The sequence below is a fragment of the Prionailurus bengalensis genome, chromosome A3, assembly GCF_016509475.1.
Source record: "Prionailurus bengalensis isolate Pbe53 chromosome A3, Fcat_Pben_1.1_paternal_pri, whole genome shotgun sequence".
NCBI classification, from domain to species: Eukaryota; Metazoa; Chordata; class Mammalia; order Carnivora; family Felidae; genus Prionailurus; species Prionailurus bengalensis.
Window position 1 is genome coordinate 86,940,037 of NC_057354.1, and position 27,436 is coordinate 86,967,472.

At 44.1% G+C, this 27,436-nt stretch overlaps 1 protein-coding gene across 1 annotated transcript in view; it reads left to right on the forward strand.

Annotated features, from left to right (window-relative positions):
- Positions 1-2,249: 2,249 nt before the first annotated feature.
- ANXA4 (annexin A4) overlaps positions 2,250-27,436 on the forward strand; it is a 61,794-nt gene continuing 36,607 nt past the window's right edge. The window contains exon 1 of the mRNA XM_043603575.1: positions 2,250-2,497. The gene's annotated coding sequence lies outside the window, so the exon portion shown is untranslated. The remainder of the gene's footprint in view (positions 2,498-27,436) is intronic.

The following is a 27,436-nucleotide window of genomic DNA, read 5'->3' on the forward strand; positions in this document are numbered from 1 at the left end:
AAGCACATGGTACATCAGTACGTATCCTGAGAAATTCTGAGAATCCTGAAATCCTGAGAAATCCTGAGAAATTTCATGTTGCTTCTGTTTTTTAAGTTTATTTATTTTGAGAGAGAGAGAGAGAGAGAGCTCGCGAGCATGAGTGGGGGAGGGACAGAGAGAGAATCCCAAGCAGGCTCCACAGGGTCAGTGAAGAGCCTGATGTAGGGCCCGAACCCACAAATTGTGAGATCATAACCTGAGCCAAAATCAAGAGCCAGAGGCTTAACCGACTGAGCCACCCAAGAGCCCCTCTCCTGTTGCTTCTCACGTTTACCTACTCTGGGCTTGAGAATTCTTTTCTCAGGTCTGCTAAGTCAATTACCACATGTCTATCTGCTTTCCAGCTTCCAAAGTTTTGTTCTTTTTCCTCTCTTGTTACCTTGTTCTTGTGAGATTTTTGTTTTTAATCTGCAGTTGCTTTAGTTGGATTTCAAGCAGGAACTGAGGCAAATGCATGTGCTCATTCTGCTATCTTTAAAGTTTCCTTCCAGTCTTTAATTTCAACAATTACATTAATTTTTAAAATACACTATCTTTGGGGAGCCTGGGTAGCTCAGTCGGTAAAGCTACTGACTTCAGCTCCCATCATGATCTTGCGGTTCATGAGTTCCAGCCCTGTGCTGACAGCTCACAGCCTGGAGCCTGCTTCAGAATCTGTGCCTCTCTCTCTCTGCCCCTCCCCCATTCATATTTTTTCTCTCTCTCTCTCTCTCTCTCAAATGCAGAACAATTTTAAAAATTAAAATAAAATACATTGTCTTAGATCAGGCTCCCTAGAAGCAGAACCTGAGATGAAGATTCTTGTGTAAGTGCCTTACTCAGTAAGGGAGCACTCTCAGGAAAAACCTGTACTTGAGACAAGCAGGGTAATGCAAAGGAAGATGCAGAATACAGGTGTGGTTTCTGCAGAAATTTAGCCCCAGCCTAAGCCCACAGGAGCTCTTGAATATGAAGGGTATCACAAATGTATTCCTGGCCTTTTGTACCCCATAAAGTTAGCTTTGACTATGTCTCCTCAACCTGATGTGAGGGCAGTTATGGGAGAAAGGGGCAGCCGTGAGTAAAGGTGATTTTGGCAGAGTGCATCAGCTCCATTCCCAACCTTTTACTTTTTTTAGAGTAGCCTAATTGTTAATTTTTCAGGGATGCAATAGTCTTCTCTAGTCACTCAGGAAATGAATTATCCCATTTCATTCTTTTTCCTCCTGATTTTGTTTCCTCTAGGTTAGTTCGGAAACGGAAGCTCAGAAACTTTAAGTTATCAAGCAGAGAAAAGGATCAAAACCAGGGCTAGAATCTAAACCAGTCTGATCCTAAAGCTCATTTCTTAACCATGTTAAACCACGTCCTTTTGGTACATCTTAATGAAATAATTTAAATGTTACCTCTCCGGCTTTAAGGGTGTAATAGTCACTTGGATTTGGTCTACTGGATAGCAAACACACTCACCAAAGCTACCTACCCTCTGTCAAATAGAATCCGTATTTGCCGGTAGACTCAAAACATTTATTCTGCAAACTTTCACTGAATACTTACTATGCGCTAGAAGCCACACTAGGCGTGTGTGCAAAGACGACCTAGACTCAGTTGGTGCCTTCAAAAAGCCAGTGTTAACTCGAGGAGGCAGATACGAGCGCAGGTGAAACTTTTTACAAGGCGTGAGCGCGGCTCCCCGGCCGAACCTAGAGGCTACCGACCAGCACCAAACCTGGGAATTTACCGGGGAGAAGAGATGGGTCTGGGGGTGCTCCGAACTCCTGTTCCCAAAGGTTTCCCCAAGGAAAGGGAACTCCGTTTTCCTCAGGGGAGATGTGGAAGTACTGGGAACTTTTTGGGGTATTCGTTTGAATGTGCAAGAGGGAAACAAAATGTGCCGCCGGGATTTCACTTCCCACTTTTCCGGCCGCAGGCTGGGCGAGAGAAAGTGCAGTTTTCCGGAGAGGGAGCTGTGATTGGCGGCGAGACTCCCGCCTCTGCGATCGCGGGGAGGGTGCCGGAGTAGCCCGGGGGCTCAAACCTCCGAGAGTGTAGGGGCGCCCGGACGCCGCAGACCCGGAGAGTCCAACTGCTCCGAGTCTGCGGGGGCAGACGCGGAGCTGGGCGGTGCCCGGCAGAAGGTGCGATCCGGACGGGCGCCGAGGCCGGGGAGCCTGGACAGCGAGACCTGTCGCCGGCGGGGTGCGGGCACGTGCCCGGTGCACCCTCAGGCCTGGGGGCCAGATTGGCCCCTCGCTGGGCCGCGGGGCGCGGCGGCGCTGGCGCCTGGCCTCAGGTGCGCTACGCCCCCCGGAGGATTTTCCGGTCCCGTGTGCAGAGGGACGGCCAGGAACTCGGGCTCAGTCTCCACCCCGAAGCGGGGCGGGTCCGCCCGGAATAAGACCCGCTGTCCGGCCCCGGCAAGGGTGTGTTCTGCGCGGCCTCAGAAGACGAGCGCTGCCCATTCTCGGCACTAGCGGTAAGGGGGCGCCAGGACGGGGGATCCTGGGCTCGGGGAAGGGGGCGCAGCAGCCTCGGGGAGCCTCGCGGGGACCGCCCTGGGCCGCGCCCAGGAGGGGGTGCCCGCCGTCGGCCTGCGGGCGGGGCTCGGCGGCCACGGGGTGGAGCTGGCGCCGCCGGGCCGGGGCTCGCTCGTGGTGGGCCAAGCGGAGGCAAACGCGGCCCACATCCACCGGTACCTTCCAGAAGGAGCAGTTTATACGGCTCAGAAAGTAGACCAGAGACCACAACAGTTATTCATTGTGCCAAGCACTGTGCTGGCTTTGGGAATTAACTAGAAAGGATTGAGTTAATACTCCCTGCAGCCGACTCCATCTCATACCTAAGTTTTCTTTTGAATTCTTTCTTTCCTCTTTTTAAGAAACTACTCCCTTTCCCTAGTTTCTTACCCTTTTCTTGTCGTGTATCTAATGCCCCCAGCATAATGTCTGGCTGGCACATGGGAATCAGTTGTTATTATGAGATACATGACTTGAGCCTGAGAGTGGCACGGTCTCACTCTTTTGTCTTGGCTTTGACTAGCGGGAGATTTGGGGCCCAAGAGGCTATTGCTTTTCAACAGTCTGCCCCACTTGAAGTGTTTCCCAGGTTGATGCAAGTCTGTGAGGTGTAACGAGTATCCCACACCTTTTGTGACAAGTGGCCATCTGCTCTCTCCCGCTGACCGTGGGAAGAATGGATAGGGTCCCCCCCTCCAAATTATCCATCCCACCTCCTCCTTACATTGCAAGTAACACGACTGATAGCCAAACCCTCGCTCTTTAGTTGCCAGGGAGTTGTCAGATGGCAGGCGAAAGAGCAAGCAGGAGAGGAAGAGAACAGGAACGAGAAAATGGGTACTCACAGCCACCCGAAATCTGCTTCCTTCCTTCCTTGCCAGAGCCCAGCCCTATCTGGCCAAGGCCAGATCCCTTACATTCAGCTCAGGCCAGATTTCTCTTGTTTTGGGGAAACATGCGCACACACACTCAAGCACATGACTATTAGATCTAGGGTGTCTATGACTTTCCCTCCCAAATATTTGTACATTTGGCTAGGGATCGTTTTTCTCTGAAAGCAAGTTAGAGAGTTACATGCACAGTCAAGTCAAACCACACCAGCCCTCAGCATCTTGAAGAGTGAGCCTTCTGGTCATCCATAGACTCATATCCTTTGGCCCATTTCTTTGCTGATGTCTGGCCACTCATTTGTTTTCCCCATCTTGATCCTCTGCTTGTAGACTAAGCCTGCTCCTCTTAGGGGGAGGAGGGGGATGGAGGTGAGTGTCAGGCACTGCCAGGGAATACTAGAAGCTTCAGAATAAATAGGGGGGGGGGGGCTCCTTGGGTGTCAACTTTACCCAGACATTTGAGGTTAAAATACTTTTTATGCTAAAACAATCATATATTTTGGAGTAGAATTCAGAATTTGTATACTTTTTAAGTATAAAACAGGAAACTTTAAAAAAATTCTTCTGCTTGGGCTTTGGGCTGTGCTTTGGCCCAAAGCTAGCCCTTGAGGGTTTCTTTTCTTTTTTCTTTTTTTTTCTTGAGGGTTTATTTTCACTGCAGTTAGGGCTACAATGGCGGCAATTTGATAGGCACTGTGATGTCTTCCCTGGAGGGACTTTGAATAACAGTCATGCTTGGTTAATAATTTAATCTTCATTTCCACCTGAGGTAGGGTTAGTAACCTTGTGTTACAGATGAGGGGGGGCGTGGAGACACGTATTAATAATGCCCCTACATTCTTGAGGGGCTTGGCCTGCGGATGAGAGAATAAACTCACTCATTGTGGCATTGGGCAGAGCTGGGTTGGATGGTAGGTTCTGTTGAATTTAAGTTGTGGCCTTTGAAACCCCTAGGCTGGGTGGACTTGGAGACAGAGAGCTTTCTCAGCAGAGGTGTCTAGGCAGGGGCCTGGTAGCCCCTTTTGGATGGGGCTGTGAAGGGCAGTAGGTTAAACTAATATGACCTCTAAAGCCATATTTTTCACTTCAGGGTACCTCAGAATCCCTCGGGAAGCTTGCATAGCATAAGATTCTTGCCCCACTCCCCACAATTCTGATCCAGTGTAACAGGGTTGGGTCCAGGAAAATGCATATTTAACAGGTTCCTTGGATGATTGTGATTCAGGTGTTTCTTGGACCTTGTTTTGAGAAACTAAGCTTTGGAAACACTTAAATGAATGTGCATGCCTGATAAATTGAGTAAAGCATTAACAGAAACACAGGACTTCAGGGAACTTAGCCTGTCATTGTGCTGTAAACTCTAATAATGTGGTAAAAGCTGGAATTGTCCCCATTCTCAAGGACAGCTCTTTATTATACCTATTACATCAAATTCACCCCATAGTCTTCCAGTGCTTGACACCCCGAGACCAAATAAAGGGTCTAAACTAAAGGGGTTTTGTCTGCTTGTTTTTAAGCTTAATTGAAACTGAGATGGATTACTATATTGAGATTATTTTCCCTAATAATTTAGGATTTCTAAGGCCCGTTGCTTGTTTAAAAAAATTTTTGTTTAATGTTTATTTTTGAGACAGAGCACAAGTGGGGGAGGGGCAGAGAGAGAGGGAGACACAGAATCCCAAGTAGGCTCCAGGCTCTGAGCTGTCAGCACAGAGCCAGACGCGGGGCTCGAACTCACAGACTGCGAGATCATGACCTGAGCCGAAGTCGGAAGCTCAACCGACTGAGCCACCCAGGCGCCCCCACCTTGCTTATTTTGAAATTAGGAGTGACATGTTAGTGTTCAGTGTTTGAATTGGACTAAGAGCTTTTGCTATGGGAACCTGAAGCACCACTTTGGAAGAATTCTTTTTAAATGTTCAAGATACTTGAGGTCAGTAAATTGCCATACTGCTTCTTGGTCTGTTTTGCTAGGCATAAGAACCCAAGTGTATGTTTGCACTAGAATGAACCATAACAGCAAGAGGGGAGAATTGCAGCTATAGGCCAGACTGTAAATTGCTTTGGAAACGCCTTCATCCACCCTACTTCCCCCTTCCCCTTTAAGACGTAGATATAACACAGCATAAGCAGGCTGACTTAGAGCAGGAGGCCCAGAGAGTGCCCTTTGTCAGGTCAGTAGAAAGACCTCCCTACCCAGTCACTGTGGATTCATTCCTGGGTTGATGCACTCACCTCACTCCTCCTAAGAGGTAACATTAAATTATTACCGGAAGCTAACATAGAAGGACTGGTTTGTGAGTGGGAACAAGTTCTCCTAATTTATGTGTAATTGAGTCATCTCCCCTGGAGGAAGTCCTTACTAGATACGAGCCTGTTGGTATAATCAGTCCTCAGCATCTTCCCTCTCCTCTCCAGGGGGCTCAGAAAGTTTCTGGGTCCTGCCTAGCTTTAACTTCTGCTATTGATGCTTTTTGGTGCTATACAAGAATCTCTTGACTCAGTAATTCTTATCCTTGTTAGTTAGGACCACTTTGAGAATCTGATTAAAGCCATGAAGTTCTCTTGAGAAAAAGAAACACATATTTGACATTGTTCATACAATTTCAAGGGGTTTATAGACATCTGTCTAAACTCAATCATGGATACATAGCAGTTATGTAGGTATACTGTTCAGAATTGCCCTAAAAGTTGTCAGTTTGTCAAAATTTTAAAAATGGTTTTGCCTTTGTTCTGGCAATTTGAATTCTGAATTTATCATAAAGGTATACTTGGATATGTATGTAGAGGCATGTGTATAAGGATATATATACTGCAGCCTTGTTTGTAGCAGCAAAAGAGTGGAAATGAGCTAAATATCTATCACCAAGGGGCTGGTTAAATTATGGAACATCCATTCAGTGCAATACCATGCAGCTATTAAAGAGTGATGCAGGTTGAGGGGCTCCTGGGTGGCTCAGTTGGTTAAGCATCCATCTCTTGATTTTGGCTCAGGTCATGATCTCGCGGTTTGTGAACTCGAGCCCTACATTGGCCTCTGCCCTAGCAGTGTGGAGCCTGCTTGGGGTTCTCTCTCTCTCTCTCTCTCTCTCTCTCTCTCTCTCTCCCCCCCACTCTCCCACTCTCCCACTCTCCCTCTCTCCCTCTCTCCCTCTCTCCCTCTCTCCCTCTCTCTCTCCCTCCCCCACTCTCTCTGCCCCTCCCCCCCTCTTTTTCTTTCTCTCTCTCTCTCTCTCTGCCCCTCCCCCCCCTCTCTTTTTCTTTCTCTCTCTCTCTCTCTCTGCCCCTCTCCCTGCTTGTGCTCTCTCTCTCAAAAAAAAAAAAAAAGTGATGCAGGTTGATAGGAACAGATACAGATTGATATTGAAGATACATTTTTAAAAAGCAAAATACAGGTGTGCATTGTATGCTGTTTCTTTTGTAAGAATGATGGAAGCTATTTGTAGTCTATATGCTTGTTAATGCATTAAATATTTCCAATAGTATGCACTATAACAGTGGTTGCTATAACTAGGTAGGGGGTAAAGTTCATCCAGATTTACCACTTTATACCTTTATATATTATTTGAATTTTTATCATATTTTTTAAAAATAGTTACAGCTATCATCTACCCATTTAACATTGTGAAGAGGGAGAATGAAGTAGAAATGAAAAGTAGGTGGGCCAGGTGACTTAGTTAGCTGAGCGTCTGACTCTTGGTTTTGGCTCAGGTTATGATCCCAGGGTCGTGGGATCAAGCCCTGCGTTAAGCTCTGTGCTGAGCATGAAACTTGCTTAAGGTTATCTCTCTCCTCTGCCCCTCTCTCCTCTCCCTTTGACCCTCTCCCCAGCTCGTGTGCTCTCTCTCTAAAAAAAAAAAAACGTATATTATCAAATTTTTCCAACCTCAAAATTAATACATGATCATATACTTTCTTATTTGTATACAAAGAGCTAACATGCAATTATGCTTCATTTTCCAATGAGATGTAATAGCAATTGCTCATTCTTGTCATACATTTCAGTTTGATTAATTATTTATTTGATTTCACTCCAGCTAGTTCCAAAAGGAATGTAAGGTGCCTTGAACTGCATGGTGGAGAAAGCTCTGATTTAAATGGTCTGATCAGTTTCATGTGTGTTTAGCTGCAGAAGCAGAGAGAGGAGCTAGATGGAATATGTCCCAGCTTGTAGACTAGATAGACCAGCTTGCAGGGCCCTAGGTCGAAGTCCTAGCAGTGATATCAGACCTTGGCACTGAGGGGCCCGGCCTTGGCTCCAGAGCCTGGACCTTGTCTTCAGCCAGATGTGTCTTAGTCAATGAGGGCTCTCTGCCTCTGCATGTCAGAGCCTCCGTGTCACAGATATTAATAGGTAATGTTCACCAGTGTTTCCTATGTGCCTGACCCTGTGCCAAACAACTGGCATGTAATTTATTAAATTTTCATCCATATTATGGGGGTGCTACCATTATTGCCCCAGTGAGGAAACTGAGGCACAAAGGGGTTGAGCAATTTGCTGGAGGCCACATACTAGCAAGCAGTAGAATCAAGATTTGAATATTCAAATTCAAAATTTTGTGCTCTATCACTCTTTTATACCATATAATGGATTAAGAATGGGGAATCAGCCTGAATAGGCAGGGCTGGGACATTAAGATGACTGTGGGGCTGGACCCTTTCAGAGGGGAAGAGGTAGAGCCTGTGTCCATACCACTTGTCCATGATGAACTCTATCCTAACCTTGTAAGTATCCAGGGGGTCCCATGTGATAGATGAGTGAGGAGTGTGACAGGCGCGGACCAAGGCAGTGTGCTGCTCTTGGTTCCATAGGCCCATCCATGTGGTAGCAACACTTGGGGCAGCATTTAAAGGTAGGAGAGATAGGTCAGCACTTTGGGGAAGGGTCGTTAGGTGCTAGGCAGGCTGTCGGCAGCCCCTGCCACATGGATAAAGTTTCACTTGTTTATTATATAATGTGACAGGCACTAGAGATTCAAAGATACAACACACAGACTCCATCCTTAGGGAGATAAACAAGCAAATCAATAATTCAAAACTCCTAGGACTGCGTGATAAATGATTTGATACACTATGCACAGACTGCCGTGGAACAATAGAGGAGGTGTACCTAACTCCATCCATCGTGGGTGGTCAGAGAAGGCTTCCTGGAGGTGGGTAGGAGAAGAAAAGTTTATGTACAGGCTTGAGGATGACAAAGCAAGACCATTATTCACTGGAGGTGTGGCATATTGATCGGAGCTGGTCCCAGATGGAAGAGTGAGAGGGCGCTCAGAAATTAAGGTCATTCTGTAGGCCTGCGGGAGCCGGGACCAATCAGTGTTGGGGGACAGGTCCTAGAAGGTCCAAGGATTCCATAGTTAGAACTTCTGCCTGGATTGTAGATCCCTATTTTCTTTCACATCTGTTCTATTGCTTAGTACAGTTATCTTTTTATTTTTTATGTTTTAAATGTTTATTTTTGAGAGAGTATGCCAGCAGGGGAGGGGGAGGGGCACCGTGACAGGGAGAGGGAGAGGCAGAGAGAGGATGGGGACGGAGGATCTGAAGCAGGCTCTGTGCTGATAGCAGACTTAATCTGGGTGAGGGGCCTCTCCATGCTCCTGTCTCTCTGTGATTCTCCTATCACAGGAATGGTCACACCTTATTGTGTCTAATTCTAGGCCTGGGCCGACCCCTCAGCTCTGAGCTCCTCTGAGGGCAAGAACTGTACAACCTCCATCTCCTGGCCTAGCATATAGTGTGTATTACTGTGTGTGCTGAGTGAGTGTATGATTTCCCATGGCCTGGAAAATTTAGTCCAGCTTCCAAGCTCACAAAACGAACCATTTGTGAAAATTCTCTCTCCGGCCTTTGTCTCCCACCACTCTCTCCATGGTCTAAAGCTCCAACCCCACCCTGAATGAAATATTTTCCAAAGCATAGCTGAAGCTTCATTTTTACTATTCTCTCTCTGCCTGCAAAACTCTTTTGTCATTGGAATCCTATCTGTCCTTGGAAGCGTAAGTCACATGAGAGCATTTGACTGGGGAGGGGGCAGGGTTGGGGTGGGGAGCTTTGTCTTCTCCCACCATGCAACTCTAATAAGTTACCACATGCCGCTTTGTCTTTGAATTGGCTATGTATCGGTTTATTTCTCATACATGCTCCTTGACAGCAAGATAGTGTCTCCTCTGTCTCTGTTTCTGTCACAATGCCTGGACCTGATGGGGCAAAATCAGTATTTATGTAAGGACTATGAGTGCCTGCATGCATGGTGAGCGGCAGTTTTGGAACTGGGGTCTCACACAAGGGACCACCTCTGTGAGAAGCAGGGCCTGGAACAGGATTTGAGGGGAGTAACCAGAGGTGCTTATTCTAACTAGATTCAATAAGGGCTTTGGGCCCCACCCAAGATTTACTGACTCAAGCTCTAGAATACAGCAGCTCCCAAATCTGTATTTCTAAACACTCCCCAGGTGATTTTTGTGCTCACTAAAATTAAAGAATTTTTTCCTAGAGATCATGTTTGGTGCTTTACAGTGTGTATTATAATTAGGATCCTTTTGAAGCCATAGCTACAGATGCGGTGTCCCGACATCATCCAAGGCCAGAAGAAAGGAGGAAGGTGGCAGGCTAACTTTGTCTTTTTAGCCTGGGGGGGAAATCTTTCTCCAAGCCTCTTGGTAGGTTTGTTCTTATTTCTCATCGGTCAGAGTGGGTCACGCGGCCACTTGAAAACTGTTTGTTGCCGTTGGAATGGGGTTGCCTTAGACCAATCATTCTTTCTTTCCTGGTTTTCCAAGCCCAACCACTAAACCCATGCAAAGTTCTCTAATGAGGAAAGAAGGTATGATGGGGATTGACATTATTACTAATCCTCTCAGAAATCCTGCACAACAGTCACTACTATGTCAAAATTTTATGCCAGAATAGAGTAGCCGTCTTAGGTGAGGTTAAATCTGGAGGGCAGAGCAGAGACTGGAATTTGGCCCTTGTTCTGGATTCCCAGCCTGCTGTGTCCAGCACAGAATGAGCTCCATTACAGCCCCCGACAGCATGTGGGAAGAGAATTGAATTCAGAGTTTCACAGATATCATAAAATAACAGATCGGGTCTGCCAGGAGTAATACATGTTTGCAGTGAATGTTTTTGAGAACTCTACTATTTAATCTTGGTCGAATACATTTCCTGAGTCATATTTATGCAGATATTTGAAAAAAATGTTAATGTTGGGTGCCTGGGTGGCTCAGTCAGTTAAGTGTCTGACTTGGGCTCAGGTAATGATCTCATGGTTTGTGAGTTCTAGTCCCTGCATGGGGCTCTCTGCTGTTGGCACAGAGCCTGCTTCAGAGCCTCTGTCTCCCTCTCTGGCCCTCCCCCTGCTCATACGTGCTCTCTCTTTTTCTATCTCCCAGAAATAAGTAAGCATTAAAAAGATGTTACTTTATGACTTTTCCCTCATTGCTATAATTTTTCCTGTTTTTACCCCCATTCCCTTATGCTTGATGTATGATCATGAATGGGAATCTATACTTAGGAATGACCATGAAGCATTTTGAGGACCTTTCTGAGCATCAGTCGTTGGAATCTAGAATCATTACTGTAGGGCAATAGTTCTCAAGTTTGAGAATGCATCAGAATCACCTGGCAGGCTTCTTAAAAACCATATTGCTGGGCCCTGCCCTCAGAGTTGTAGATTCTGTAGGTGTTGTATTGAGTCCAAGAACGTGCACTTTTAACAAGTTCCCAGCTTATGGTAATATTGGTCTGGAAACCACACTTTCATAAACACTGAGTTATATGAACTTCTTTTAGATTGAAATACTGGTCTGGTATTTATTGAAAAGATAACATAATGAGATTTTAATTGTGCACGTGGAACATTCTATTCTTTCCAGGTTCTCTTGAGCTCCCTATTATAGCTGCCCTGGGGTCTCCCCACTGAGGCTGTGATTTGGACAGACTGGATTCCCCAGATTTTCTGTGGGTTGGTGAATCTGTGGGAGGCTTATTCCTTGGAAGTGAGAGGGTGGAGTGACACCCACATGCCCTCCCTCCAGGCCAGACATGGTTGTGAAATACTCGAGACACAGCAGTGGAATATGATATATCGGTTCCACATATGAGATACCTAGTAGCCAAATCCAGAGACAAGAAGTAGAATGATGGCTAACAGAGGCTGAGGTAAAGGAGAAATGGGGAGTTACTATTGAATAGGTACAGAATTTTTGTTTGGGATGATGGAGAAGTTCTGGAAATGGATAGCGGTGATGATTGCATGACATTGTGAATGTAATTAATACACTGAATTATACACTTAAAATTGGCTAAAATGGTAAGTGTTGTTATGTATATTTTACCACAATTTAAAAAAATATCTTGCTTTCGTTACTGTCTCCCAGTGGTCTGCTGGAAGGTCCTTGTATTAGTCTATTAGAAGTGATTGTTAAATTGTCAGGGGTTTGTGATCTGATGGTTAAATATAGTCACTATTTAAAATTCAATTATGTAAATTTAGGAGTAAATAAATTACATTAGGGGCGCCTGGGTGGCTAAGTCCGTTAAACATCTGACTTCGGCTCAGGTCATGATCTAGCCGTCTGTGAGTTTGAGCCCTGCGTCAGGCTCTGTGCTGACAGCTTGGAGCCTGCTTCAGAATCTGTGTCCCACCTCTCTCTCTGCCCCTCCCCTGCTCATGTTCTGTCTCGCTCCCAAAAATAAACAAATAAATGTTAAAAAAATTTTTTTAAAGTATCTCTTTCCCGGGGCGCCTGGGTGGGTCAGTCAGTTAAGCATCCAACTTCAGCTCAGGTCATGGTCTCACGGTTCATGAGTTCGAGCCTCACAACAGGCTTCCTGCCGTCAGCACAGAGCCTGCTTTGGATCCTCTGTCCACCCCTCTCACCTCTCTCTCCAATATAAAAAAATAAACATTTTAAAAAAATGAATAAAAGTATCTCTTTCCCATTGCTAGAACAATCACTTTATTTTATTTCTACTAGTTTTTCTTCCACCTTTTTCATGTTCCAATTGAGGGCACTCCTGCCCAGGATGTTAAAGTAACTCATTTACTATATGACTCATTTTGTTTCCCACCCACTCAACTTCTTCTTTTCTATGCACCCCAAAATACCCAAAGCCACGGCTGTTTGGAAAGGGCTAGAATTCAATTTAAGAAAGTTTCCCTGGAAGATCCCAAGTAGCTGGTGCGTTATGCCTACAAACATATTCCAGTCCTGCCTCACCAGAAAGATATGGTAAGGCCAGCAGCTTGCTGATAAACTGAACAGGTGGGCCTCCGAAGAAAGAAAACCCTGATTTATGGCCATTTCTTTGGCATAAATGCCAACATAACTGATTTCAAGTTACCCATGTTACGTCACTGAATTTAGAACTGGAAATAGGTAGTAGTACACCATTATATTGTGTTTCCAGACAAAATAGATATAAGTAATCACAAGAACATATATGATAATAAAAGGTAGTAAAGTAATTAGAAAGTGATGTGATTTTAAATATAACTTATCCATAAATATTTATATTTTAATTTTATTTATTTATTTATGTTTATTTTTGAGAGAGAGAGACAGAGCATGAGTGGGGGAGGGACAGAGAGAGAGGGGGAGACACAGAATCTGAAGCAGGCTCCAGGTTCTGAGGTGTCAACCCAGAGCCCGATGCGGGGCTTGAACTCATGAACTGACTGACTCAGGCTCCAACCGACTGAGCCACCCAGGCACTCCAAGAGATACTTTTAAAGAAAGTTTTTATTATGGACGTTTTCCATCATACACCAGAGTGAGAGAATAGTAAAATGTATCTATTCATCACCAAGCTCAACAGTTACCAATCTTTCACCAAAAAAGAGACCTTCCAACTACTGAAGTAATAAGAGGGAGGAGTACAAAGGAAAAAAATGGCTAGATAGATTGAAAATTTGCTTCCAAATTTTGGCTGTACTGAATTAAAAGGATAATGTTAAATTGGTAAAATACTTAATAATACATTTAGATATAAAATATTAAATTTTATAACATAATAATTTCTATAAATGTTAGTAAAGAACTAAGATGCTAAAAATGGGTGAAAAATGCCAACAGATAATACACAAAGAGGGATATGAGTTGAAAAAAGAGAGAAAGATTCAGTGTTCCTATAACTAATCTAAAAAGCAAGTTAGGGGCACGTGGGTGGCTCAGTTGGTTAAGGGTCTGACTCTTGATCTCAGCTCAGGGTCTTGATCTCAGGGTTGTGAGTTCAAGCCCTGTGTTGGGCTCCATGCTGGGCATGGAGCCTACTTAACAACAACAAAAAAGCAGGTTAAACCAATAATAAGGTAAATATTACACCCAAATATTATGTTATAAACACATAAATAAAGCAAGCAAGCATATGGCTGGCTGGGCTTTGGATACCCTTGTAAATTTGGAGGACAAGTGGAAATTTTCATAAATATCAGATATCATAAGAAATAGGTCAAAAGAAGATAATTATAAAGATAATTATAAAGATTGTAGCCTTGTTTATATGTGTGTGTGTGTGCGTGTACTATTTTAATATATAAATATATAAAATATGCTTCAGGGGCACCTGGGTGGTTCGGTCAGTTAAGCGTCCAGCTCTTGGTTTCAGCTCAGGTCATGATCGAGCCCTGAGTCAGGCTCTGCACTGAGCACAGAACCTGCTTAGGATTTTCTCTCTCTCCCTCTCTCTCTTTCTCTGTGTGCCCCTCCCTTGCTATCACATGCTCTAAATAAATAAATAAATAAACAAACATATCTATATCTATAGATACAGATAGATATACACTTCCCAGCATGAATTTGTGCGAAGGTTCTTCTCATTGGTCACCTTTCTCTGCATCCATTTTGCCACGACTGTGTCCATCTAACACCTCTTTGCTCATTTGGAGGTGAATAGGGTCAGTAACAGACCCATCTCACAACTCCTCAAGTCGGATTGGTGGGCTGGGATGAGGTTTTCTGGATGGATCCCCTTATCAGACAGAGCTGATAGGGAGTTATAACCCATCTCCCCACTATCATGCACACACATACAAACACATGCACATACACACACTCTCCATCTGTCTTAAATTGGTTTCTATTCCTCTTGGCTTCTGACATAATCTCGTGTTAGTCCTAGGCTTTTCAGTTTTGCCAGGAGTTTCTTCCTGCGCCTCCCCATGCCTTCATCGGGTTTTTAATGAAAAATTGGGAGAGTCTACATCAGAAATAGCAAGTTCCCTATGTGAATCAGAATCCACTGTGGAAGAATTTGAACAGTTCTGTTTTTGTATTCTTCTGCCAGAGTCAGCTTGAATTCTGGCAAGATTTGGAAATAGAACCCCGCCCTGGCCCACCGAGGGAGTGGCTGCTCCAGGGGCTGTCAGCTGCCCACAAAGCCAGAACTTGCATATTTTCAGGGCATGGGAGGTGACAGGAGAAAATGTGACATTTAAGAGAGCAGTGTTTATTCTCTGCTCACTTCCAGATCTTGGAGGCTGAGCCACTGTAAATCTACGAAGGAAAACTCAAAGCTTTCTCTGTTCATCTGGGAAGAGAGTTTTTCTTCTCTCCTGGGCAAAAAGTGGTGGTGTTGATAAGGAAAGGATTGGGCTGCATTGTACTCTGTTTTCCTACCTACAAATAAATAAAACCAGCCAGACAACACGGAGGCTGGCTGCATGTCTGGTTTCTCACTGACTCCTTCTTTCCTGTGCTTCAGTTTCTCATTCAGATCCAGATGTCTGTTCCCTTCCTGCATCGCAAGGCTTTTGTAAAGAAAGATGGAGTGGATTTTAGTTCTCTGGGAAGGAGTGTAAGAGAAAGAGTAGATGCTAGATTCAGGGTTCTTTTTTCTGAAGAGGTCCTCCTCTTGCCTTATCTCTAAGACTCATGCTTGCTGACACAAGAAAAGATACCAAGACCTTGGAATCTGGGTCTTGGGACATGGCAGCCTGAACTATGATTCATAAGGAGAGGCCGGGGTGACCCAAGTGCAGATGGACACATGAAAACATGATGCTAGAACAGACCAGAACTGGAGGTCGGTGCAGGAGCTTGTGACCAGTTGTGGTTTCTGCATCAGATTCTCACTTGCCTGGAATAGTTTATTTCTGGTATTTCTGAAGAAGGAACATGGAATAAAGTGACCATTCACTTTTCCTTGAAGTCCTCTGATTCCAAAATAACTCTGAAAATGGGTCAGTAAACATAATGTAACCTGTTGGCAAAACCTAACCACGAGGAACAGATTTTCTCTTTAAATAATTGTTATACCTGAGGAGACATGATTTTGCCCATGATGCTGTTCAAAAGCTATATGGAATTTTAGGTTCCACAGAGTGAGGTTTTGCCTTAAAAGTGGGTATTGCTAAATGAAGGGTAAGAGCAACGTGCTTGCCCTGAGAGGGTACTATCAGCATACAAAGCTGAGACCTTGGCCTCTTAAGCTGTATAGATGTATATTATTTTATTGAGGTATAATTTATATACAATAAAATGCACAGGTCTTAACTGGTTAGTTTAGTGAGTTTTTTTTTTAACTTTTTTTAATGTTTATTTATTTTTGAGAAAGAGAGAGAGCATGAGCAGGGGAGGAGAAGAGAAAGAGGGAAACAGAATCTGAAGTGGGCTCCAGGCTCCGAGCCGTCAGCACAGAGCCCAATGTGGGGCTCAAACCCATGAACCATGGGATCATGACCTGCACTGAAGTTGGATGCTTAACCAACCGAGCCCCCCAGGTGCCCCTAATGAGGTGTGTTTTTTTTTTTAAGAGTTCACATTTAAAAAAAATATTTTTAAAAATTTTGGTAAAATAGACATAGGATAAAATTTGCCATCTTGACCATTTTAAGTGTATATAGTTCAGTAGCATTAAGCATATTGACAGTTTTTACAACCATCACCACTGTCTAATCACAGAACTCTTCATTTTGTTAAACTGAAACTTTGTACCTGCTAGACTATAACTTCTTATTCCTTCCTTCTTTCACCACCTGACACTGCCATTCTACTTGCTGTCTTATGAATCTGACTTCTCTAAGCACCTAAAATGAGTGGAATTATATAGTATTTATGACTTTTATTACTGGCTTATTTCACTTAACACAATGTCCTTAGGTTTATCAATGTTGTAGCACATGCCAAATTTCCTTACTCTTTAAGGCTGAATAATATTCCATTTTGTGTATATATGTACCAGATTTTGCTTATCCATCCACCCGTCAATTGAGACATGGGTTGCATGTGGTTCCACCTTTTGGCTACTGTGAATAATGCTGTTGTGAACATGGGTATACAAATATTTCTTCAAGGTTCTGCTTTTCAGTTCTTTTGAATACCTATGTACCCAGAAGTATATATATTTAGAATATATACCCAGAAGTGGAATTCCTGGACCTTATGGTAATTATTCTATTTTTATTTTGGGAGGGGGGAACTGACATACTGATTTTCACAGTGGCTGTACCATTTCACATTCTTTTTTTTTTTTTTTTTAAGTTTTTGAGAGCGTGAGCAGGGGAGGGGCAGAGAGAGAGGGGAACAGAGGATCCAAAGTGTGCTTCGCACTGACAGCACCGAGCCCAGTGCAGGGCTCGAACCCATGAACCGCAAGATCATGACCAGAGCTGAAGTCGGACACTCAACTCACTGAGCCACCAAAGCACCCCTGTACCGTTTTACATTCTTACAATAGTATGCAAGTGTCCCAATTTCTCCACATCTTCACCAACACTTTTTTCTCTGTGTGTGTTTTTTATAGTTGCCATGGTAATAGGTATGAGGTGAATTCAGTAAGTTTTGACGAATGCATACATTTGGGTACTATTGCCTCAGTCGAGATAAGGAACATTTCCATCCCCACCTAAATTTCTCTCTCTCATGCTTCTCTACAGTTAGTATGCCCTCTGCCTCATCACCACCTCCAACCCCTGGAAAGTGAGGGCCCAGGATGGAAATCTGGTGAGCAGAGTCCAGGGGGGGTGCCATCTTAGAATTCAGACAGCTGTGAGGACCATGATCTTGTCAGAGGACAGACACACACAGACTTGGTGGCCAAAGGAAACATGCGGGAAATCTGGTTTGACGTGTCAGTAGACGTGAAAGCTGAACTCTGTATCTCTCAGGTGTTTTTAATAAGGGTAGAGTTAGTAACCCATACCTTACACAGCTCACTATACAGGTAATGCTAGAATATGTAGATGTGGCAGTAAAGGTTACTTGGAGAGAATAGAGTAATAAAAAGAATAGCTAACGTTGTTGAGTACATAATGTGTGTACCATTCTAAATATTTCATATGATGTAATGACTTGATTAATCTTTGCAACAACCCTATAAAGTAACTATTGTTATTAATTCCATGTTGGGGCACCTGGGTGGCTCAGTCAGTTAAGCCTCCGACTTCAGCTCAGGTCATGATCTCATGGTTCGTGAATTTGAGCTCAGAGCCTGGAGCCTGCTTCAGATTCTGTGTCTCTGTCTGTCTGTCTCTCTCTCTCTCTCTCTCTCTCAAAAATAAATAAACATGAGGGGCGCCTGGGTGGCGCAGTCGGTTAAGCGTCCGACTTCAGCCAGGTCACGATCTCACGATCTTGCGGTCCATGAGTTCGAGCCCCACGTCAGGCTCTGGGCTGATGGCTCAGAGCCTGGAGCCTGTTTCCCATTCTGTGTCTCCCTCTCTCTCTGCCCCTCCCCCGTTCATGCTCTGTCTCTCTCTGTCCCAAAAATAAATAAACGTTGAAAAAAAAAATTTAAAAAAAAAATAAATAAACATGAAAAAAATAATTGCATGTTACTAATGAGGAAACTGAAGTGCAGAGAAATAATAACTTGTCCCAGGTCAAATAGCTATGAGTGTGTTTAGGAGAATTATAAACCCAAGTGGTTGGGCTCCAGGCTGCAGCCACTTTGCGATGGAGGAAATATGACATGGTCTTTGAAGGAAGAGTTCCTGCCTGTCTGAAGGCCATCATGTAAAATCAGCAGTTAGACCACGAGGCTGGCTACACCACCCTCAGTGTGGACCTTCCTGTTCTGTCTCTCGTCAGAAGGATGGCATGGATTCTCCCGTCCTCGGGGCCACCCGTGCTGCCCACCTCAGATCAGAAGAGAGAACCCAACCCATTATTACCGTGCACATTACCCAGAGGCCAGACCCACCACTTACGTGTAGACTGTTTCCCATCTGCTAACTGAAGGGGTGGGCTGGGCATTCTCTGAAGTCTTGTCTACGCTGACAGTCCTACACTGTCAGGAATGAGCTCTTTCTGGAGGCAAGTGTTTCCTCCCATTTCTGCTCCTGCTTTCTTTGGGCACTTATATCTCAACTTTGAAATTACTCTCTCACCTGTGGTTTGGTGGACATTTTGACCTGAAATAGGGGAGAATCAACTCTGGAAGATCGAAAAAATACTTGTTTTGAGTCTAGAGAGTCACTGCCATAGCACATAGCATAAGTAACTGCCATCTAGGGCTTGAGAAAACATGTCATAGCTGTGCCAAACCCATCTTAGGCTTTAAATGAAAGCCTGTAATATTTTTGGTTCATAGCGTAAGCCAGAAGAGCTATTTCTGGCATTCCTTTTTTCTCTCTACTGGTATGTACTGGATAGTCTTAATATTGCTGGCATTAGGGAGGGTCTGGGTGGCTCAGTCGGTTGAGCATCCTATGTCAGGCTCTGTGCTGACAGCCCGGAGTCTGGAGCCTGCTTCAGATTCTGTGTCTCCCTCTCTCTCTCTGCCCCTCTCCCACTTGTGCTCTGTCTCTCTGTCTCTTTCAAAGTTAAATAAACATTAAAAATTTTAAAAATATTGCTGGCATTAGGATACACATAACAAAATGGGGTCATTATTTCTAACCTCCTTTGATATTCAATTCAGACTACTCTAAGAGCATGATGCATCCGTCTCTGACTCTGGGGGGTGGGGAAGGTGGACACAGAAGGTGCCTGGTTGGAATCCTTATGTCTCTCCCTAGGGATGGCACCACTCTCCCTAGGGATGGCAACATCTCTCAGAGCAGACACGTTATCACAGAGCTGTGTTGAGTTATTCTCACACCAGAGAGGCTGGGTGGGTGAACTGGGCAGGGGCGTGTGGGTTAGAAATGTGCTTTCTCTCCAAATAGCCAACAGTCTTGTACAACACTTTGGACTGGGGGTTGTCTGCCAAAGGGTAGCTAGTTTCCACCAGGTAAGTCTAGGAGAGGAGTATTTTTCTTGTTACTTTGTTTTGTTTGATTTTGTTTTGCATCCAGCTTGTTAAAGATATAAAGAACAAGAAAGCACTTAGCCCAGCAAAAATGTGACATTTCAAGTTTTTAATTCCATTGTTACTTTAAAAGCTTCTAGCATTGCCACCTGCCTATATACACATGCACACCTGTGTGCGTTTGGCATGGTATAATATAAAGGTCTCTAGAGTCAGGCAGATCTGTGAAAAAACAACTCGTACCACCTACTACTTAAATGATCTTAGGCACTATGCTTAACTTTTCTGAACTCACGTTATCAGGCCCAGTTCACTGGACAGTGAAAGGGCAAAATGATACCATATGGATAAAAGCACATAGGGACTCAATATAACTAAGTGGTCAATAAATATTTATCTACAAATAAAGTCTCTTTAGCTCCAGTTCACAAAGTAAGGAATACAAGGCTAGCTTTCCTGGTGCCGAGCCACCCGCAGTGGCAGAGCCCACCCCGTGGCAGGTGAGCCCCATGACCAGAAGAAGGATGACTAAAGGCTGGAGGTGGCCATTCAGGAACCTTTTGTAGAGAGTCCCTGCAATGGGAAGCAAGTTCAATGGAATTCTCTCTAGCAGCCTCCAGGATTTCTTTTTAAAAAAAAATTTTTTTTAATGTTTATTTATTTTTGAGACAGAGAGAGACAGAGCATGAACGGGGGAGGGTCAGAGAGAGGGAGACAGAATCTGAAACAGGCTCCAGGCTCTGGGCTGTCAGCACAGAGCCCGACGCGGGGCTCGAACTCACGGACCATGAGATCATGACCTGAGCCAAAGTCGGACGCTTAACCGACCAAGCCACCCAGGCGCCCCTAGGATTTCTTTTTAAATGATAGACTACTCTTGAATAGGCAGAGCATAGGGGATATTTTCTGCCTGCAGGGTATATAGGTGGAAATTAAGATATGCCTTTTAGCACCTAAAATGGTCTCTGGAATGGGGCAAGCATTCCAATAATGTTTATTGAACGAATGAATGGACAAATGTGCATGAAACATCAGTGAAACTATCCTGTAAGTCCCATGATTATGAGCAATAATCAGCATTGTCAGTACATCAACTTCTTGTTGCTATGTTCACTGCCCCGAGACCAGGGGAGTTCAAACAGTTTGTTTGCAAGTAAAAGGCGTAAGAGTTAGAGAAAACAAAAAAACACTGCCACCAACAAAAGACCAGCCAGTGAGAATGCCAAAGGTCCAGTCCACAGGTGGGACTGGGAGTTGCTCAGATAACAAGAAGAAAATCACTTAGGAAAATCTGAAGCCTTTTACTATGCAGGCTAAATACACTACCCAGAGAAACAAGGCAGGGGAGCTACACATTTACAAAGTTTATCAGAATTTGCTTTGATTGTGCCCTACTCGAAGCTTGTGCCTGGGGAAACTGAGGTATTATGTGAGGTACAGAGACATTTAGCAAGGCAAGCATTGAACTAAGAGTACAGGACCCAGCCAGTCTCCCAGCCAGCGCTTAGGCCATCTTTTTATTTTTCTAATCTTATCTCTTAATATGATATAGAACTCACCATAGGCAGCTTTCATTATTATGTCATCCAGCTGGATTGTAAAGTGGAGATAATAATCATGACTCCAGGGACACCTGGGTGGCTCAGTCGGTTAAGCGTCCAACTTTGGCTCGGGTCGTGATCTCTCGGTTCAAGTGTTCGAGCCCCACATCGGGCACTGTGCTGACAGCTCAGAGCCTGGACCCTGCTTCAGATTCTGTGTCTGCCTCTCTCTTTGCCCCTTTCCTGCTCGCACTCTGTCTCTCTCTCAAAAATAAACAAACATTAAAAAAAAATCATGACTGCAAAAGTTACTAGGTAGATTAATTAAGATAATGTAAAGGAGTATTAATAAATGTACCTTCCCTCCTTCCCCCTGCCTTTTGGACAAAGGAATCGTTGGAGTAGAGAAAAAACTTTAATAGACTTTGGCATGATGTGGAAATGGTAGAGGAGTGGGGATGTTTTAAATTCAATGTAAAACATGTGTTTTAAAATCATTTGCGTTGGGGCGCCTGGGTGGCGCAGTCGGTTGAGCGTCCGACTTCAGCCAGGTCACGATCTCGCGGTCCGGGAGTTCGAGCCCCGCGTCAGGCTCTGAGCTGATGGCTTGGAGCCTGGAGCCTGTTTCCGATTCTGTGTCTCCCTCTCTCTCTGCCCCTCCCCCGTTCATGCTCTGTCTCTCTCTGTCCCAAAAATAAATAAAAAACGTTGAAAAAAAAATATTTTTTTAAATTAAAAAAAATAAAATCATTTGCGGATTGAAATTACTATTATTATCCCCCACAGTGCTGTGAATAAGTGGCTAAAATTTGGACAAAAGATGTCAGTAAGTTATTTGCCAGGTCCTGGGTTGGAATAGATTCTTCCTCGAGATTGCTTAGCAGACAGGTTTCCAAATTCACCTGCCTTCATTTAGCTTAACACACTTTGTTTTTGATTAAATGTTTGAAAATTCTTATTTCTCCAGACTCAAACCCCATCACGGCAACAAGACTCCCTTTAACTTTAGAAGGATCTAAGTTCCAAGGGAAAAGGGTTACATTCATTTTCCTATTTCATGGACAGTTTTGAAAGCCCTTAGTGCTCGGGCGGGGCCCAGTTACACCCTTCACAAATCCCCAGACTAGAAGTTTAATTTTGTCATCCGTGGCATGTAAAATGAAACCACGTACCATAGAAAAATGATGAGTGACTCACTCACATGTGATCTTCCAGGGAAGAGAGGGATTCAGTAAGAATGTGCCACAAGGACAGCAAATCCCTTCATAATGGACGTTCTGGTTGCCTGTCCTGGGACCTGGGTCAATGTCACGAATCTGAATGGAGGCCACCAAGTTAAGGTGGGGTCTCAAGGGGAGCATCCGGCACTGGGGTGAGTTCGTCACTGTGCCACATCCAGCAAGACCAGAGCAATTGCATTCATCAGCACACTAAGAAAGGGTTCAACTCTCAGGGGCAGGTTCATATTTACAGGCCCACCACACACATGCCGTCAAATGCAGACACACACATGCTGGTAATTTATTTATTACATTGAGAAATATAATTATTAGAAATACCCTGTACTTTGAAGACAGGTCCACATGGGAAGCCAAACTCTAGTGCAGGGGTTGCTTTGCAATCACGGAATCAGAGCAAAGCGTATTAGATCTGTAACAGAGCAGGGGGAGATACCTGATTCTGGACCATTGGTTCCTAAGGCCAAGCCACCCTTTCCTCAGTACAGGGCTTTGATGAATATTTCAGAGTAAGCCTCTCAGGATTTTTTTTTTTAATACTCTATTTTTTTTTTTTAAAGTTTATTTGTTTTTGACAGAGACAGAGCGCGAGCATGAGCTGGGGAGGGGCAGAGAGAGAGGGAGACACAGAATCTGAAGCAGGCTCCAGGCTCTGAGCTGTCAGCACAGAGCCTGACCCGGGGCTCAAACTCACGAACTGCAAGATCATGACCTGGGCCGAAGTCGGACATTTAACCGACTGAGCCACCCAGGCGCCCCAAGCCTCTCAGGATTTTGTGTGGCATTTGCATTGCCTATGGACACAGTCTTTGTTTAAAAAGGCTAATACTTTCAGCAAGCCGGCTTTAGTGCAGGAGCCATTTTTTCTCATCGAAATAAATTTGCATATCTTTGTTGTGATGGTTATTTGCTCATTTTGCTAGTCTAATGCTCAGGAAACTAATTTGCCTGTTTTCCAAATTGTGGGTGAGCGGGGAGGAATCCACCACACTGCTGTCCCCATGAACGGCCTACTGAAATATTACATGAAATCAGAGATCCTTGTTCCATGCACCTGCATCTGCCGTAAGGACATAAGAATCTGGCAGTTGATACAATAGGGCAGTTTGTGGGATGGTGTAATAATTTCCTTTCGTACTTCCAAGCAGAAAACTATATGGATCCGTTCTCGACATATCTAATTTTTCATTAGGAACCCATCATAAATTACTTCTGCAAATTTTTGTAATCTTTCCTGAAGTAAGTTGAACTCATTTACGAATTAGTGTTCCCTTACGTAACTGCTCTTGGGATAGGTCTCTTCCTTATTGTTCTTTTAACGTTTATTTGTGTTTGAGAGAGTGCGGGGGAGGGGCAGAGAGAGAGGGGAAGAGACTCTGAGGTGGGCTCTGTGCTGAGAGCAGAAAGCTCAATGCAGGGCTCAAACTCACGAGCCCTGAGATCCCAGCCTGAGCTGAATCAGACATTTAACCGACTGACCCACCCAGGCGCCCCTCCGGGGATAGGTCTCTTATGTTTAGTTCCCAGCTTTCTTTCAGTTGCTCTAAAACTATGTCTTAAAAATTTCAGGGGCCCTATCATGAGCCCTAGTTGTAGAGTTCAGATAATTATAAAGAAATTGCAGTTTCCCACCCAGATAGTGCATGACCCTTAAATTTTTTTCAGGTGTCACTAACATATGGTCCCTTCAGTCTTCATCTTTCCATCTTGAAGAGTCCTCAAGGTGGAAGGTCATTTGAGCCATGCCCCGAACCTCAGGGTTTGCCTTTTTACTAAAACTGCAGCACAGTTACCAATTATTTTGCCCCACCTATGAGCAGCAAAGAAGCTTTTAAAACCCCAACACTAAGTCTGAGTCCTTGTGAACCTGGTGATATTATTCAGTTTATGGACTTGCAGGCTGGCCTTCAGAGAGACTGAATGAGTGAATCAAGGAAGCTGAGGCAGGAAAGGGTTCCTGTAAAGGGTCCTTGGCTCTGTGGGCTGGAGGAAAATGTGGGAGGACTTTTAGAGGTTGAGCTCGGGAAGAAGGGCCTGGCATTCTTTGGGAGCTGATCATTTTGTGCTGTTAGGAAGAGGCCCGCAACTATTCTGTACCAGGGGAACCTAAGTGATTCCTTCCCCTCCTTTCTGCTCCCCGCCCATCCTTGTGGAGAGTTACTCACACCCCCACAGGTGCCAGACATGCTAGTGAGCATTTGTGTGGGTTCACTTTACACGTATTTTCTGATATCTAATGACAGAATCAAGGGGTACCATTTTCTGCATTCATTTCTATAATCGACTGAGAAACTCGTTTGGTACTAGTGAATAATAAATATACAACAGCTGTCTCTATGTAAATGGACTTATGGTGTGTGCTGTCCAAGTTTCAAAATAGATTGTCTGGCTAAAAGTACCCTGTTTTCAAGTATGATACATTTTTTTTTCCTTTAGTAAATTATTTCTAGCTCATTGAATAATGGCTCTCAGTATTTCCATAAGGTTTTGCTCAAGCATTTTTTCCACCTCTTGCTGTGGTCACAAGGACTGGAAGTATTTATATTAAAGGCTGGCTTTTTGAGGAGGTGTTTCCCTTCCCTGCCCCCTTCCTCACTGTAATAGTTCCCCCTTATCCACAGGGGATACATTCCAAGAACCCCAGCAGATGCCTAAAACCACAGGTAGTGTGGATCCCTATATATGCTGGTTTTTCCTATACATACAGACCCTATGATAAAGTTTAACTTATAAATTAGGCACAGTAAGAGATTAACAGCAAGAACTAATATTAAATTAAAACAATTATATTGATATACTGTAATAAAAGTTACATGAATGTGATCTTCCTTGAAAAATATCTGGTTGTACTGTACTTACCCTTCTTCTTGTGATGATGTGAGATGATAAAGTGTCTACGTGATGAGATGAAGTGAGGTGGATGATGTAGGCAGTGAAGTAGCATTAAGCTACCACTGACGTGATGGCAGGAGAATGACCTCTGGACTGTGATTGAGCAAAACCACAGATAAGGGAGGACTACCTTAATTCCCAAACCCCATAGAAACAAAGGGAGGGCACTTGCTTCTTAAAGCTGGGTCTGCTAGGTTGTCCACAGATTAGCAGAAGCTCAATCCAACTCACATATAAATTATACTTAATGAGAGATATGGGCACATTTTGATTATTCATAGGATATGAAACAAGACCTCCAGACAAATTTGAGGCTAAGCTTCAAAGAGCCCTGCTCATAGCTTCCCCTGGCACATTCTGGACAGACAAGAAATACCCCTTCCTGTCCCCTATAGATAGTCTTGTCTCTACTCCAACCCCATCTCATGCCACTCTGGTCCTTGTTCATGATGCTTTTGCTCATTCCTCTAACACAGTAACTTCATTGCTGCCTCAGGGCCTTTGCATTAACTGTTTCTTCTGCCTGAAATAGTTCTCCTCGAGCACTTTGAATAGTGAGCCTCTTCTCCTCATTCAGGTCTTAGCTCAAGTATCATCTTCTTGAAGATGACTTCCCTGGTCACCCTGTCCAGGCTAGCTCCTTCTCAGTAACCTGGTCACAGTATCTTCCAACCCAGGATTCAGCAAACTTTTTCTGTGAAGGGCCAGGTATTAAATATCTTCAGCTCTATGAGCCATGTAGTCTGTCACAAACTCTCACTGTAGCCTGAAAGCAGCCATAGATAATATGTAAATAAATGGGTGTGACCACGCTCCAGTAAGTATTTATGAACACTGTGATTTGAATTTTATATTATGTTCATGTGTCATGAAATATTATTCTTTTAACTTTTTGTCCACCGTTGAAAATGTAAAAACCATTCTTAACCTGTAGGCCATACAAAAACCAGATTTGGCCCATGAGCTGTGGTTTGCTGATCCCTGTTCTATAGCATTGTCCCATTGTATTTTCATCTTACTGATCTGAAATTATCCTATTTATTTGTTTGTCATCTGTCTTTCCTTGAAAGCTCCTTGAAGTCACATTCTTTGTCTTATTCGCTATATTATCTCTGTCAACTAGAATAGTGCCTAGAATATAGAGATACTTTATGAAATTTTGGTGATTGAATTAACAAATTCATATAGACCGTGAGCCACAAAATCCAGTACAGAATTTCTTCCAAATATTTTCCATATATATCCTGTTCCAGGTGCCACACCCTGCCCAGGCCTCTAACTCTGTCTGTCTGTTCCTTAGTGCTTTCTCAAGATTTCCTGACCTTCCTCTCACTCCTGTCTACCCTGTAGAATAGAGCCTTGCTGAAGCATGCCTTTTGTTATATCATTTCTCTGCAAAAACCAAAACCTTTCCACTATTTTACTTACCATTACCTACAGATCAAGTCTGACTCCTCAGTTGGGCATAGGAGACCTTGCCTAATCAATCCCCACCTGCTTTTCCAACCTTATCTCTGAACCTTCCCTCAAATGAGACCTCTGCTCCAGCAGCCTCATCTCTTCATTGTCCCTGAGGCCACTGCTCATTCCCTCTTCTGCACCTTTGCTCAGGCTGTTCCCCAGAAGAAGTTGGCATTCCCGTCAGGAAGGAATTGAGCCCCTATGTAGCTATAAGGGAAGTGTGCAGTGAGTGATGGGAGACAAGGAAGAATGGTGCTGAGCCTCAAGAGAGCTGCAAGATAAGAAGTGGTGAACAGACCTAACTCAATTGGTAATAAAATGGGTTAAGCAGGATTTAGTTATTCTCAGGGAATAATTGAAAAGTGCTGCTTGGTAGGGAGATCTAGGCCAATGCTTTTCAAACTACTGTGCAGACAGGTATTGGGAGAATTTTGTTAAAATGCAGATTCTGGCAGTAGGTGTGGAGTGGGGGCCTGAGACTGCTCCCAGATGATGCCCATGCTTATGGTTCCAGGATGATTCTTTTGAGGATCAGGAAGCTAACAAAATGCTTAGGAAAGAAACCTTTCCCATAGGACTCAGATATGGAAACAGGAAGTCAGTTGGCCTATCCCTCAGAGACCTGCCTATCTATCATGAGGCCAGGACTCATAGCCTACAATCAAGGCTCTCCTTGCCTT